Source organism: Nipponia nippon, unplaced genomic scaffold (assembly GCF_047370975.1).
Source record: "Nipponia nippon isolate SJK-2023a ecotype South Korea unplaced genomic scaffold, ASM4737097v1 scaffold_9, whole genome shotgun sequence".
Lineage (NCBI taxonomy): Eukaryota > Metazoa > Chordata > Aves > Pelecaniformes > Threskiornithidae > Nipponia > Nipponia nippon.
The window spans coordinates 48,852,542-48,869,430 of record NW_028262413.1 but is presented as its reverse complement, the minus strand read 5'-3'; positions in this window follow the sequence as shown (position 1 = coordinate 48,869,430).

Sequence of the window (16,889 nt, the reverse complement as noted above, 5' to 3'; positions counted from 1 at the left end):
ACAGGCTCCTCTGCAAGCACAGGGTGCTGCGACACCCTGGAAGCTCATTTTCAGTGTACATGGCAAGATTAGAGCCACCGGAATCTGTACTCAAGGGCTCTCTGCAATTTAATCCAGCCTTACAAAGAAATTAAAGAACCTGCTTGCGAAGAGAAAGGGATGCACGCTGCTCTTCACTCAGCGGGGTAAAGCACGAGTGAGCGGGCAGGAGCAGGCGTAGGGCCCCCCACGGCAGAGCCCGGCCGAGCGTGACTGCGGGCGCGCAGGGCACAGCCCCGACGGAGCCGCGGTTCTCCGGCGTGGGAAGGGCCCGCTGCCTGGTCCCGGCTCAGAGCACGGTGGGTCCAGCAGAGTGGGTTGTGGAGAGACTGAGAGGAAGGATTCAGGCTCAGAAAGGACTGCATGAGAGGTACGTTACAGGTACAGTCCTACTTACATGCAAAAGTATCTCTAAGTAAGCAGCTGAGAGTGTCTAGACCCTTACCTGTTCTTTGGGGAGAAAGAACAGTAATTCAGTGAACAGCAGAACTAAAGACACCTGATTTCCGAAGCGCCTGTGTTCTGCCCCTGCACACACCTCCTGATGAGTCTCCAGTCCTTCCCGCACCCTTCAGCTCAATGGGAAAATGACTTTGTGCCTGTCTGACAACAGTGATCAATTTTCTCGGCACGCCGAGGAACAGGAGGTTTTGCAGACCTGCACGCTTCGGCCGCAAGCGGACAAGAGGCACAAAAGCTCTCGGAGGGGGGCTTGCAGACAGACGGTGTGACTGTAAAGCTTCATTTCTTGGAAAAACTGGGCTAAAAATGTAGATCACTGTAACAGAAACAGTCTTGAGGAACAGGCTTAAGAGGCCGTACTAAAACCATTTGAGGATGACCTTTTTGGAAGCGGTCCCCAGGAATAATTACGCCTCTCTGGCCGCCTGCCGTTCGCTCCTCCCTTTACCCACAGCAGGATCGTGCCCTTGGTGTCCGTTCTTTGGCTGGAGACACCTCCCGCACTGCCAGGAGCACCCGGGACACAGCGGATCCCGGCAGCCCGCGCATACCGCTGGGCCTACGCGCAGCCTGCCGCACGTCTCCATGCATCCTGAGCGCTCTGATGCTATTAAACTGAAGGGGTTTATTATTAAATCCCAGTCACTCCGAAGTAACTGAATTATCCAAGTTTCCGTTGAACCAATTAACTGATATAATACATGACTCTTGCTTTCTTAAATGAAGAGACGCATCTTGCTTTCTGCTCATGTCTCACTGTGAAAGTGATTTTTTAAACACTTTAATTAACTTTTTGAGACTGAGCATCTGTTGAAGGAGCTCAGGTGATGAGATTGGATGTTGCTGTATGTGGCGCTAACCAAGGAGAAAAATCTCTAGGGTTGTGAGGAGGAGGGGGGCTTAGAAAAGCAACGTCCTTCTTAGGATACACTAGTTCAAAAGTCAGGGAGGTCTTGCTGGCTGACCTACTGTTCTTCTAAAATATGGCTGGAAAGATAAAGCAATCAGGAAGAAGCAGGTTCGGAATGCACTGGCTATGGTTCTCCTCCAGAGAGTAAAGCTAAAGAAAAGGGTGCATGCGACCGAGAGCCCAGAAAACCAGCTACAGCAGGGAAGTCAGGGATGCGTGTACACGTGCGCAGCCCAACCCCAGCACTTCCCGATCCCAAATGCTTCGCCATGGAAATACAGCCTTCCCCCAATCTGCTAAACGCTCCCTTCAAAGGTTTCCCTGCCCCGTCGTGATGCAGCACAAAAGGAGCGTCCTGCCCAGCACTCGTTTTGCACAGACAGATATTCCAAACTGAGATTGGAACGTGCCCAACGCGGAGCTTGATGCTGCAGAGCCCTGCAAGGGCAGGTAGCAGAGTCCCTGGGCGTCTAACGTGAATCATCCCCAGAGCAGTGACCTTGTCAGCGTTCGTTAGAGGAAATGGCAAGAGCACAGACCCTGATGAGTTCCCCGTGAATTAAACAGCCATCGCACCGTCCCTCGTGTGGGCCTGCAGGTAGCACCAGATGGCACAAGGCAAGTAACTGTACTGGCCCACACAGACAAGGTGATAAGGAACACGGGTCAAAGGGTGGTGTGTGGTAAATAATAACTGTATTTAATGGAAATTATCTCCCAGTGTTTCTATCTAGAAATCAACAGTGAATCAGAGGGAAGCATCATGGATTAATTCTGACTGGCCCTTGCAATGTTACTATAAATGTTATTATAAAATAAAGGATGAGATATTCTAAATGATACTCTAAACGAAAGAAACAAAAAAGGGAAGCAGATTAAATTACACATTTGTTACTAATGTTTACAAACATGATACTGAATCTCACCTACACACTTTAGCTGATTTTAAATTAGGACAGAAATACAGGTTTTCTTCTTTTTCCTGTCGTGGCATTTGAGCTCCCGTGGTTACGCCCCGGGGCACACACTGGCGCTGGTCAAGCCAAACTGCCCAGGTTTCCTCTACTGAGCACGTCAGCCCACAGTGGCTGGGGTAATATGCGTGTCAGGCTGGGACAGGGTCACAGGAGTCCTGGCGGGACTGCTCCCCCTCCGCCCCAGCCTGCCCAGTACGTCCCTGGCAGCCCGGACACTGGCCATCCCTACCCAGTCCATCGGACCTCTCCACTGTGGCTTTAAATAGGAAATGGGCAAATGCAGCCTCATGCAAGGGTGCTGCCGGGGGCAGTCTCTGTACCCCACATGGGCACCCCACCGACCAGCACTGTCCCTGGGTACGAACAAGGGCAAGGAGGGGCCAGGGCCACTCTCCATGGGCAGCAGAAAGCAACCGGACCCTCTGGCAGGCTGCAGAAGGCAAGAGGAGCAGGAGGTCTGCAGCATCTTCTCTTCCACAGGACAGCCAGCCCCTCTGCCCAACCCACGGCCATCCCGAAGCCTGGCTGACATGGCTCCTGCTAGCGAGGACAACGAGCCATCCACGGAGGCCAGCCCAGGCGCGGGGCTTTGGAGGACACAACGTACATGTGATCGTCCAGACAATCTGAAGTGACACTGAGGCTGAGGGCACTCTGCTCTCTAAGCCTGCAAGCTTCCACCCCGGACGGGTCCTCGGACAGGACTCCGCTCCCCCCTCACGCCTGTCCCACCCAATGACTTGCGGCGGAGAAGAGGAAACGAGAGAGGCATGGGGGTGGGCAGACCCCAAACGCAGGTGGAATTTGTGCCCCCCTGGTATTTTGAGACTCTAGCTAGATGCAGGGATGAGATGAGGGCATTGAGGGCATCTTAGTTTCTCAGCTGCTGCATAAGCAGATTAACTTTACGTGCGACTGATCCATGGAGAAATGGATCAGCAGGAGTCCCTGACAAAGACAGATTTCTCCCTGACTCACATTCTGCTTGCTCACAGTAAACACGCTGGATGATGTTATCTACGTGACCTATCATCTCTTCTCTGACTTGCATCATTTTACTACTCAACCTCCAACCTGGGTTGCAGCCATCCCATGAAATCAGGCCCATTGCTGAAGCAGCCCTGACAGTCATTTTTCCTCCTGATCTCTCCGTTCCCCCCAAGAATGCTCCTGACGCCAACCGCAGTCCACTGGAAAAACGATTTTGAAGGCAGAAAAGTGAACCAACTGCTGTGAAAAGCTTCATCACTTTTCCTCAGCAGAGGAATAAGAACTGAACTTCTAACATGCCCTCCGAGAAGGAGGCAGCGAGGTTAGGAGGCAGCGAGGTTAGGAGGCAGCAGCCCCGCTCTGCTCTCAGGCAGAGAGAAGCTGAGTCTTGAAGCGCCCGCTCCGGGCTCTCCCAGTCAGCGAGTGCTGCGGTGGGCTGCTCTGCCCCTTGGGAAACCCCCGTCCGTGCGACAGGTACCCTAAAGGAAGGCAGGAGGACACGGGTGAAGGTATCTCCCGGAGAGGGAAGGCAGCTATGGCCTTTCAAGACATTTCCCTACGTCCACTTGTCCTCCCCTGTCCTCTCCCACGCAGAGCCCAACGCTCTCTGCCTCCTTCACAGCAGCGCTCACAAGGACACCGCTGGTAATGAGGCAGCCGGGCTGCCTCCCGTGGCGTTTTCCTCTTCTCCTTCCTGTAACAGCTTCCCGTGAGAAGCTCCTCGTGGTAACGGCTCATCTTCAGTGCCCTTCTGATGCTGCGAGCGGTTTGAGTCAGCTCCCCCTGAACGGCCAGGCCAGGGCAACTCTGCTGAAGCCAATGGAAATTTACTGCAGCGTATTCAGGGGAGTTACTCCAGGCTCACGCCATGGAAGTGGGAGCACAATTGACCCTCTTGTTCTGCATCTCTTGGCTCAGAGGGCTTAATTAGACTGAACATTTAAAAAAAAAAAAATTGAGTGACGAGAGGGAAGCCATTCGGCACTTAAAGAGCAAGAAAATATTTGAAGCGGGTATGTGACAGAGGACAAGAAGCAAAGGCAAGAATAGGAAGAATCACATTCACAGTGGTAAGGAAACATGAAATTTCTCTGGAAGCATTATTTAAATAATTTGTACCCTAATTTAGCACATCGAAGACTGCTCAGTTTTTCAGTGCCCTGGACGGACGTGGTACTTCAGGTCAGCTCTAACTTCCAAGGACGCACGCACTTCTCTGGACTTAATGGAACCATTTGCTCTCGCAAATGTATCGCATTTCTGACCTGTGTCAGCTTTTTCCTTAACCTAGCTCGATATTCCTTTTGCCTTTGGGGGAGCATCTACACAATGTCTGCTTCCATTTCTTTTAAGCTTAGAGACCAGGATTTTACTACAGTGATTTATGGTTAACAGACCTGGGAGGGGCTTGGGAAGTCACCAGCGTACCTTAAAGTCTGTATCCTGTATGCTGTCCCGCTACGGAAGGACTCCAGCCCCTCCGGCTTTTGAGGCTTCGGCAAACCATACCCACCTGATCGGCACCCAGGCAGACCAGCGAGCTGGGAGATCGCTGCAAAGTTTCCCCTGCCCTCCTCCTCCTCCTCCTCCCCTGCACAGGCTGGCTGTGCCACTCACCGCTCTGGAAGCCTCCCAGCCCTGAGACGTCCCAGGGAAGATGGCCCCTGGAGTATGTGACAAGCATAACGGCAGTAGGGCTGAGTACAGCTCTGTGCCGGAGAAGCAGTAAATATCAACTGTAGCGATGGCTGCTATTTTATTGACACGTAAATTAAATTAGAAATGCACACATTTCATAGAATTGAAAATATGTTAATGCACAATGCACACAGACAGCTCTTCTAGTCCTCAGCTCAATAAACTGTTGCTTCTCCTATACTGAAATGCCAATTCCTCTTAGAGCAATAAAGAAAATCTGCCAAAATTCAGTAGTTTATCATTAAAATCCTGGTTTTTCTACTGTGAAGGAAGAAATAAATACATGGGATTCCCAAGTACGATAATAAGTACTTCCTAATCCATGTGTTGTAATAATAATTTGTTTTCTTTTTTGTTCACGACAAAGGAAGGTGTTCTTAAAATATGTTTGTGAATACAAAAGCATGTTTCAAGTTCAGGTCACGGTTTGATGCACACAGCAACAACCTCTGAGGCTCAATTTCTGGCTTTCTTCGTCTACAAGAAAAAACCCAAACCACCCAAACTAGAAATCATAACTGTAAACTAAATGAGGTGCCCAAAGAGCACAAGGGATTGGGCTACTGAGACAGTGGTACCCCGGCACTCGGCTACACGAACCGTAATCGCCTGCTTGCAACAAACGACCCTGCGTTGCAGAGCTCTTCCCTTGGAATTGCCATTGCCAACTGTCTTCCAGAGCATGAGTGGCAAACGGGAGCAGCCATTTGTCTGTAAGCTGGGAAAAGCAAAAGAATTAGCCAGGCTCCAGTACTACTCCTTACGGCCCAGTGAGCTCTCATTGAATCTCTTAATCCTTAATAAGCATTTGGCCTTAATTGCTGATTTTATCTTAACCTAGTACTTATGCCATAATTGATGAACATTGCTTGCAGCAGAGTTTTATAGCCCTTCAATACAGATGGAAAGTCTTGCTTCAGTGCTTGTGCAATTGGATCTTCTCTTCATCCCGCAGCGCACGGCGGTGCCTGGCACCATCTAGTGCTGAGATGCCAGGCTGTGGCACGAGGAACAGGCGCCGCAGACTCAGACCTCACGTCACCTTTCTAAGAGGTAACTGTCCCTTGCTAGACCAGCTCTCGTCAGCTGGAGTAAAAAAATCTTTTTAAAACTTACGGTCAAACTGCCCTGGGTACAGTACGGAGCCCCTCCGTAAAACAGGAGTTTGGGGAGGGGGCCAGAAAAACTTCAACTTGAGCTCGACAAGCGAGTGGTTTAGTCTGTGAAATGCAGAATATGCTCAGCTCCTACAGGTTTCCCAGTGACTTAGCAGTGCTCCTTATAGGACTGGTTCCAGAGACAATAAAGAGAGATTTTGTTATGTGAACCTTTACATATTATGGCAAAACTGTTGGTTTTTTTGATGTACACAGCAGAAGATTCCCTGATGAAGCTGGGGATGCTTAAATGCCTTAAAATCTTGGCCTCAAGCTATTATTAAATTTAGTACAGGCAACGACAAACACAAACCTGCCACCATCCCAACCACTTCATAAATCACTTATTTTAGCAGCACTCATATTATCAAATCAATCTTTTTAAAAAGATGTTCCATGACAGTCTGTTTGAAACCAACACCCATTTATCAGAAAGCATCTCCATATAATACAATGTGCCAGACAAGGCTTTTTGGGGAACAGGACATGCTTATATAATGGAGAATTGTCTACTATCTTTTTGAACCTCCTATGAAATAGAATTAAAAGTCTGCTGTAATGAGCATAATTTTGCAGACGGAGTCTTGCTTGGAAGGCAATGACAGCAACCGTGGTTGAGAAATGGCTTCATCGTCCTGGATGATGTAAAAATACAAAGTACTTGCCCTTGGAGCATATAAATGTATATATTGTGACCATAATCATCTGGGGAAAGTGGGGTAATACATACATTTTGATACATTTTCTTGAAACTTTAAGGGCATGGTCTGAAACTTGTATCATCCTGGACTCTCTCTAATTCCCACAAATAAATCCAGCAACAATCAGCACACGGATATACTCGTGCGTGACTTCCAGAACAATCATATACACTCCTGGAGGCAATGGCTGTATTTGCATTGCCTAAAAAAATTTTATAAAAATGCTTACAATTTTTTTAAGATGCTCCAAGAATTTTATTGGCTGTAGTAGGGCCTTTGAAATCTGGCACAGCAATACCCCCTCAAGCTAGAGAAGTCTTTTCTTTGTCCCATGAAATCTCATTTATATTTAGCAGAGTTAAATTTAAATTATTATTTTCCTTCTCTGCTTGTGTTCCCCAGCAACAAAACAAAAGAGTAATTGAATATGGATGTTTTGCGAAACCACAACCACACCGTAAGACAAAACCGCACCACCGCTCTATTAAAATACTTGTCTTCGCTCTTGCTGAGCCACAGCTGCTTCTTCACAGCGCACGTAGCCTTCTCCCTCTGGAAGCAGGGGGTGCCCAAAACCTGTCCGCACCCACGCAGGGGCACAGCTACACCCATCTCCAAGGATGTTTTCTTTCTTCTCCTCTGGGCCGTCCGCAGGATTTACAACCAGCTCTCCTCCTGCCGCACGGGGCACTGAGCGGCGGTCTCTTCTGAAAGCCTCCCGAGCACATGCGGGCATGCTTACAAGCGCTGTTTTGGGGTGCAGGCTGTAATTTACTCCGTTAGGCACCCCTGAATCTCGGCCTTGGCGCCAGCTCCAGCTGGGCACTGCAGCGCACCCCAGACCGCCTTCTTCAACAGCAGCTACACGGACCTGGCTGCAGCTCTGCTCCTTTAAAGTCCATCTCTTGCCAGGGAAATCCGTGGCAATGCTCTCCCCTTTCTGCAGCCGCTCCTGCTCCAGGGGCAAGGGGGCATTCCTGTCTCTCGGCCCCTGCTGGGTGCCTGCCCAGCTCAGCCTGCAGCTCCCAGGAGCCCCCCGGGAGGGGCTGAGCAGTGCAGCCTCGGCCGCCAAAGAGCCAGCTTCTCTCTGAGCCTCAGGGGTAAAGCCACTTCCAGCGCAACGCTCGCTCTTCATTTCCCGCACAGACAGTTCTTGGGTATTATATTGCAAACAGGGAGTCTAAATCAATGCTTTGCCTTTTCAGTAATTATTCACTCCCAAAGGAGTTCCTGCCAACATTTGTGTTTTTTATCCTTGCTGCAAATGTCATTTGTTATTAAAGGAATTTCACAGGCCCCTCAGAGCTGCATACACGGCTGTGACGGCTTCTATTAAAAAAGAAAACAAACATACTCATGTGGCAATGCTATTTAAAGAAAACACCTTTTTTCAAAATGCCAAACTCTGCACTGCATCTCCCCAGCTGCTTCTCAGGAACAGATGTGCTTCCTGCTCCCGACCTGGATAGGAGCTTCCAGCCAAACACTATTCCCTGGATACAGGTGTACTCTTCAGACTAGTTTTCCTTCAGAAAGTGCTGCCATTTGATGAGTCAATCCCAGATGTTCCTGGGCTTGTTTTCCTAATGCAACATATTATAAGAGATTGATTCTGATACCTCACTCCAAGTTACTTATTCTCAGAAAGATTTCCAAATCTCAGATGTCCATAAATAAACTTCATACCATTTCAGCTATTAAAAAGAAAAAAGTACCGAGTCTATTGCGCCTTCTTTTCAAGTTGTTCCAAGCGGCATCTTTATCCTTAAGAGATAAAAGCAAACATTTTCCTTAGAAGTCAACATGCCTTAATTGTCTTCTGCAGCCAAAGTTACGCTTTATTTCAGAGATGGGAAAGATGTAGCAGAGATGCTTAGGAATCAAGATCAGAACCAAGACAGTGCTTCCGTGCCTCCCGGCCCCCCTCTGCCGATACTCCTTACCTTGCCCCAGGGACCACCATCCATTTAGCCTTTCTTCCCCCACCCTTCTGTTTTCCCCCCAGCCTTCCCTCCCATTTCTTTTCTTTTTCCCCCCGTAAGTATTGGACTGGGTTTGCATAGCTTTAATTCCTACTGCATGTTGCCCTCCCTCCCTAGAAAACGATACCTTGCTGACTAAATCTACCCAAGGATGCGCTAAAAAGAGACGCCTGAACTGATGGGCTGCCTGTCTGACCTCGTGCTCGGTAGTTCCCCTTCTTGTCGCCACTCCAAGGATAAAAGATGCTTTTGATGCATGATAGGAGTATCTATACAGTTGTTCCAATACAGCAAACTAACTAAAAATAAGACAGAAAAAGCAGCAGCACAGAATTTGACTAGCTAATAGGCACTGCTTTCTTACACTGTACACTTGGGATGTGCACAAGTATCTGCAGGTAGACGCGTGCATCATGTGAAGACCTGAGCTTCTGTAGCTTTTTTCTCTTCTTTTTATGAACTCCAACAGTAACAGTCTGCTCCTCCATGCTTTCCCTGGAACAACACAAGGGAAGCAGCACCGGAGCTTTCTGGAAGTGGTGGAAGGATGGGAGCCATCTGTGATTCTGACAAGACAGATCATTTTACCCTTAAAAGACCTGAAGTCTCTTCCAAGACAGATGTCGTTAATAAACCTCAAAACATTCTTTAATCTGTCGTCTTCTTGTAATGAATTTTGATAAAATCTCAAACGAAGAAAGAGTTGTCAGGAAAGTATACAATTACTCTAACAGAGCATCAGACGGCAAGGCGTACAAGCAAACTGATGTCGGCAGAAGTATGCCCATGACGTATCGTTACATGCCACTATTCCTTCATCTTTACCTTCGTTGTTTTGCTTCAAGAGGAGGAAATGTCTAGCCTTTTTGCTGCATGCTGTATCTGTGTACAGTGCTACATGCACTCATTTGACTATAGATTTACAGGGTTGATTTTGAGATAGACTGCTGCTGAGTTTAATTAAAATACCTAGTTTACCTGTGCCCCAACTTAACAAAGTTTTATGTGAACAAACCGTAAAAGTCATTGCTTTCAAACCTGAAGACAAACCAGTCAGACCACGGTAATCAAAATATCAGTAGCTGCTCAACCCAGAACTGGTAAGCAATGGGTTTCAAAGAATCACGGTTCTGTGATCTATGTCCTTCTCGGGCTGACCGAAAGCCAGCCTGTGACTGCAGGGCCGGGCAACCCAGCCCTGCAAGATCTCACAAGCATGCTCCAAAACGGCCACTCACAGGTACTCATCAAATGTGCTGAAATGGAAATGAACTATTTTTCCTAACTACTATTTTTGTGAATGAGTAACCAAAACGCATAATAGCTACAGCTCTAAGATAAGTACGTGGCAGCCAGTTTGCAAGACGACCGCACTTTAAGCACCTATCTCATCCACTGGCTGAAACAATCCTACTGAAAACACCCCCCACCACATCACTCCCCTGCCAGAGTGCTATTTTGGTGTTAATAGCTTGCTGCTTTAACTGTAGCCTCACAGACCTACGTGGAAACGTTAGCAGGCTCTGCTGCTCATTTTGACAGTTGCTCAGCTTACCAACAGATGGAGTATGTTAATCAGTTTTTAAAGTATATGCTAAAAGTCTGGGCTAATTTAAGTTCTGTATTCAGAACGTTTGCAAAAAATACAAACTTGTAATACATGCAAAAAAAAAAAAGCTTCATTCTGCTGCAGTTGGAAGGAAACAGTATCTTAGAATATCTAATTATATACTTTTAAAATCCCTAATTTTCTGTAATGCTGAATAGATTATTAAACCAGCATGCTCTTTTATGCAGTATTCACTATTCTATATCTAATTGTATATAAAAATTTTAACTTTACAGTGGTATTTCCACTATTTAAAAAGAGGAAAAAAGTCTGGAGTGAGTCAGAGCAACTCGCCAGCCAAGAAACACAAAATGAAGTCCCAGAAGGCAATTCAGCCTAGAAATATTTTCTTAAGGCTCATCTTATTAGCAGAAGAATAATTCGAGCAGATGAATACGGCTCTAGATCTTTGGCCATGGCTGGACCTGCTATACTGCAGTCAGAGCTGATGGAAAGGCACACCAGCCTCACCGCCCCCAGCACCCTGCCTCCTCCGGCTGCCCCACTTTCTGGAAGCCCCGCTGCTGGTGGTGGCTGGTGGGTGGGTGGGTGGGTGAGTGATCATCTCTTCCCCAGGCTCAGAATCCCAAATCTCATTCTCCCGCATACTTCACTAAACTTACTTTCATCAAAATCCTTGTGATCCTTGCCCTGCTCAGCCTCCCCCATGCTTGGGAGCTCCATTTCGGCCATTTAAGATGAGACCCGGGTATTATCTCCTCTGCCTGGTCTATGCCACATGCACACCTCGGCTCTCGGCTCCAGCTCTGTCACCTAACTGTTCAGGAACGGTGTTGTGGGTCTCCTTCATCACCTCGCCCTGTCTGCCGCTGCCAGAGGAGCTCTGCCCAGGCACCGCGGGACTGCACCTTGCTGGTGAGCGCTGCTCTCAACTCAGCCTCCCGTGAGCTGCTCCCGGACAGCCCACTCCTCACTCACTGTCATTCTCGGGTACAATTGTTCTGCATGCTGATAACTGACTGATTTTTTTGTTTCTGTCAGCACCTGTTTTCTTCTGCCTGAACTCAAATCTAAGCCTATCTGTCTGACAGTTCTTCCTGAAGGTCCAGCTGTCGTCTTTTACAGAGTGCCTCTTCTCTTAGCTTTGAGTAAAATTATGCACAAAACCCCCCAAATATATCTAAACTTCTCTGTCACTTAAAAACTTGCTTCAGATTCTGAAGGGATCAAAATACTTGACTAGAACAACAACTCAAGACTTTTTTGTGGGTTTAAATGATAAAAATGTCATGGCAATAACAATACAGAACACGAGTTCTAAAAATACCACGTGAGACTCGTAAAATTTCCAACTTCACAGCAGAAGAAAAGAAAGAGAAATAAATAATCAGCAATCCCTTTGCAAAGTAAAATGTTTGAAGGGAAAAAGAAAATCAAATGTATATTACGCATTTCATCAGCAAAGCCATCCTACTCAGCGGAACGATCCGAAGAGCCTGCCTGTGACTCGCCTGCAAGTGCTGCGGAAGAACGCGATGCCCGAGATCCATATGCGGAACGGGTGAAACATGTTTTCCCCCTCGACCTGTCTAGTCCCAGAGCATCCAGAAGCATTTGATCTCTCAGTTCCCCTTTTTACCACCATATGCATTTTCCCAGCACGTGATCGTTTTCTAGCACAGCATGCCCTCAGCTGAGAGCGACTTCCACAGCCAAAATATTTTTAAATGTTTTCTGCTCACCACAGTACTGATTAATAGACCAGGAGAGAGGAGGCATTTTCCAGGTTATTAGCATGCAGGCCTTGATTACGAAATGCAGGCAGGCAAATGCCTTGGTCTAGGCAGTAACAGTACAGAGATCACACCAGCAGTTCCTTAGCTTATGAGGTTACTTTGAAGGATTTCTTCGTTTATAAGGGCTTACACACTGCAGCTTATGCTCCTCTGCAGTTACCACTCAGTTCTAACCATTCTTCCTTGGAAGATGTTAACACCTTCCAGAACAACTATAATTTTATGTTATCAAATCTCTCCACGTTTTTATAACATGCTAGTAATGCTAACAGAAAATGAATTCAATTAAATCAATTCATTTTTCTTCTCTGTGACTTAGAAAAAAACTCACACATACTGACTGCATTACTTTTTCTTGATTATCTTAATGACTATGCTGTAAGAATTCGCTATTTTATTACTATTCTTTTGTTGCATGACATATATTAAAATTATCACCAGCAGACAATCGGTCTACAGAAGCTCAGCAAATGGCGACCCTCATCTGAAGAGAGACTCCAAGGGAAGCTGTGAATCCTAAGGGAACCCATCTTCCCCCCGCAGTTCCCCTCTCCCCTCCAGGCTTCACAGCCTGGCAAGGGAAAGCTGGTCCAAACTGGTACTTTTTGATCGCTGCAGCATTTATCAAGAGCCACGCTTGCCCCTGCAGGAGCACCACCGAGGATGGCGTGTTTCAGCACCTTGCTGCACGATCCGCCAGTCATCGCCGACGGTCTCTATGCGTCACTGTTTCTTCCAGACTCTACGCTCCCTACACCAGCTCATTTATCCCCCAAAGGACCATGGCCCAGGGGTGCTTCCCACAGCTTCATGCTTTGGCTCTCAGTCCCCAGAAATACGTTCCTGCGGGAAAGCCACACATCACAGAACCACAGATTCATGGGGAAGGTCCATCCGCCCTCCGAGCAGTGAGGAGCAAATGCTCAGGAGCAGGAGCACAGAGCGACCCTTTGCCTCACGCACCCTCTGCGTGGTTTAGGTTAGGAACACAGTGTGAATCTCGACCCCATTGTGGTTTAACCCCAGTTGGGAACTAAGCACCACACAGCCGCTTGCTCACTCTACCCGCACCCGGTGGGATGGGGGAGAGAATCGGGGAAAAAAAAGTAAAGCCCGTGGGTTGAGATAAAGACACTTTAACAGGACAGCAGAGGAGGAGAAAATTAAATAATAATAATAATAATAATAATAATAATAATAATAATAATAATAATAATAATAATAAAGACTATACAAAGCAAGTGATAGCTATACAATTGCTCACCACCCGCCGACCGATGCCCAGCCTGTCCCCTAGCAGCAATCGCTGCCCCCCAGCCAACTCGCCCAGTTTCTATACTGGGCGTGATGCCATATGGCATGGAATAGCCCTGGGGCCAGTCTGGGTCACTGTCCTGGCTGTGCCCCCTCCCAGCTCCTCGTGCACCGGGCAGAGCAGGGGAAGCTGGAAAGTCCTTGACTTAGTGTAAGCGCTACTTAGCAACAACTGAAACATCAGTGTGTTACCACCTTACACTCATCCTAAATCCAAAACACAGCACTGTACCAGCTACTAGGAAGAAAATTAACTCTATCCCGGCTGAAAGCAGGACAGCTGTGTTTAGCAGTCCTTCAGGAACTGCTCCTCTACCAATTTACGCAACACCTTTCTAAATTCATTTGTATTTTTGACCTCCACAACACAGCGGTGGTGATGCACAATTAAATTGTGCAGTGTGTGGAAAAACGATGTCCCTCCCTTGAATCCTGCTGCCTAGTAACTTCACCCAGTGCCTGTTAGTTGTACTGGCAAAAGAAACGCTAAATAATCTTTCCTATTCATCTTCTCCATACCACTTACCATTTTAAATAGCATTATCGCAGTCCTTCTCCCTGTCCTCCTTTCCAAACTCCCTTGCTATCTCCTCGAACAAAAGCCATTCAACACCTTTCATCACCCCCATGCCTTTGATCACCCCTCATTTCGTAACCTCTTCATAACCTTGTGATCGGAACCCCCGTGTTCACGACACAGAAGAGCAGTGAAAATCCATACACTGAGAGCATCTTCCATTTTCTTCTTCATTGACATCTCGCCAATTCCCAGCATTTACTGGACCTTCCCTGCCCCCTTTTTCTAACACCCATGAGGATAAAGGAGACGTTACCAGAGAGAGCTGAGCCCACCGCCTATGTGGCGTTGCGATCGCTTTCTTTCTCCTGCACGCATTACCTGACATTTGTCAAAATGGAATTCCTCCGCTGCTCCATTTACTCAGTTACCCAGTGTCACAAAATTCAGTAACCCTTTCTAGTCAGCTTCACTTCTGATTATCGTGAAAAATGGCATATAACTCCCACAAATTACATCGCCTTGCTATTAATTTTTTTCCTTAGATCATTTATGAATATGTGGAAAAAACCAGGTCACAAACTGTCACTAGTAAAGAAGCTATGTACTCCGTTCTTCCTAGCTTTTATCTAATTGCTAATCCATGAGCAAACTTTTCCTCTTCCTTTATAGCTTCATAGTTCAAGAACTTTTGGCAAGGGACCTCAAGAAAACTTTCTGAAAAATTCAAGTGCATTATGATGATCAAATCGACCACACGCATTTGCTTTTTGACTCCCTTAGAAATTTCTAGTAAGACCTGGAGGACTGACCTTCCTCCGAAGGAGCTGTGCTGGCTCCCTCCAGACATACCAGGTGCATTTGGGGATCGACTTGTTCAAGTACCCGCGGCTCGGATCGACCCGCCCGGTCAGGCTTCTCTTCTGTAGTTCCTCAGGTCGCTCCTGGAGGAGATCAGTGAAACCAGCGTCCTGCCCACCTGGCTGGAACCCTTCCCGGTAGCTAAGTAACGTATGTCATGTCCGAGTTCCCTGAAAATCTTCTGTTCTGGTCCTTGACATCAGTCACTTCAAAGCTTTAACTCCACTGACATTTCCAGTTCTCCGACGTACACCCAAGAGAAGGCTCTGCCCTGAGGAGAACCTGCTGCAGTGAACAGAAAGGCAGCGTCTTTTCTGCCACAGCCTTATTTCTCCTTGATCACTTTTCACACTTTTGCCGAAGCTGGTAAGATGGCAGGTGACCAGGCGTTAATTCTAATGAATGTGAACGTTTTTGTACGCCTTCAGCAAGTTTCTCTTTGAGATCGTTCTGGTTGCCACAGAGCAGCTCTGCATTGCACTTGACAGATTGCCTTTTCTATTTTCTTTTTTCGGACAGAACTTCTGTCTCCTAGGAAGATGGCGTTTAACGTTAAATAGCCTCTCCGGCTCTGTTAAAGTACACTGTTATTCCTGAGATCTTCTGGAGTGTTTTGATAAGCGACCTGCCCCTGGGCCGAGTTTCTAATGCTCTGTCTTGAAGCAATCTCCACGTTACAAGCCCTTAAACGCTTTTCTTTTGACAAACCTCCTTGTTTTGCATAGCTCCCCTTTCCAAAGTTAAACATTGCTATTGCATGTTTTGCCGTTTTTTATTTCTACAAGGATGCTAAATTTGAATACCTTATGGCTACTCTTACAGAGCAGCTCTTCAACAGAAAGATCTGGGAGCACGTAAGGTTTTGATACGCTCCCGAACACATTTTTGTTGTTGCGGCCTTCAGTTCCTCCAAGATAGGTATGGTGTTTAAGACTCAGTTCTTGTGCTTGCACCGTGTTTCACAATGACAACTGTGCAGCGTGCACCAGACGATGGCTCGCTGTGATGAGGCCAAGAGCCAAAGAAGCCAAGAGAAACCGTTCCGAAGGACTAACCAGGAGCCTGGTCAGAGGCCGAGCTGAGGATGCCAAGAGATACGTTGTTCCAACACACAATTTAAGATAACATGCAGAAGCTCAGGGAGAGGGAGCAGGAATACAGCCTTTCCAACCAGGAAAGGAATAGTCTGCGTCTGGATCACGGAGCCTGGAACACGGCTGAAATTAAACGGCAAATGAATTGGAAAAAGCAAACTGCTTGGTATTGCCTCAGCTCCCAGATATGCAAAGGCAACGACCGAAAACGTGCAGGGGCCAGTTCTCAGCCGGGCTGGCGCAGCTCCCTGTTGTGAGGGGGATCGTCTGCTGCCAGCTACGGGGCCGGGAGCTGCCACAAAGGCTGACAGGAGCGGCTTAACCGGGAGGGGGACGTACCACCGAGCACCGAGTGAGGAGAGCTCCGAGCCGGCTTTTACAGGGCAGCGAGACATCAACAAATCCAGGTGTAGCTCCGAGCTCAAATTTGTTACATTTGTGTTGTATTTACATTCTTTAGACAAACATTTCCTTTCTCGCAGTGCTCAGCTTTGCGCAGAGTAAGCGTACGCAGAAAGAGCAAGCTTAACGGAGCAGAGTTAGAAACCTGCCACTATCTAGCTTCACGAGGAAGTAAAATTTGCAACACTTGATTTAGAATGTGAATCTACACCGCCATCTGCAGAAAGCAGATTGGCAAATTAATTGGCTACCAGTATAGCAGCAACTAAAAGTGCCAAAATGCAAATATTGGGATGCAAGTATGGTACAGAATCAGGTGGAAGAAGAGAAAAGGATATATGTGCCATGACACCATTATCACAGCTGACAGATTCTGCACAACGTATGCTGTATCTCAGGAGAGGAACATATTTTATGCA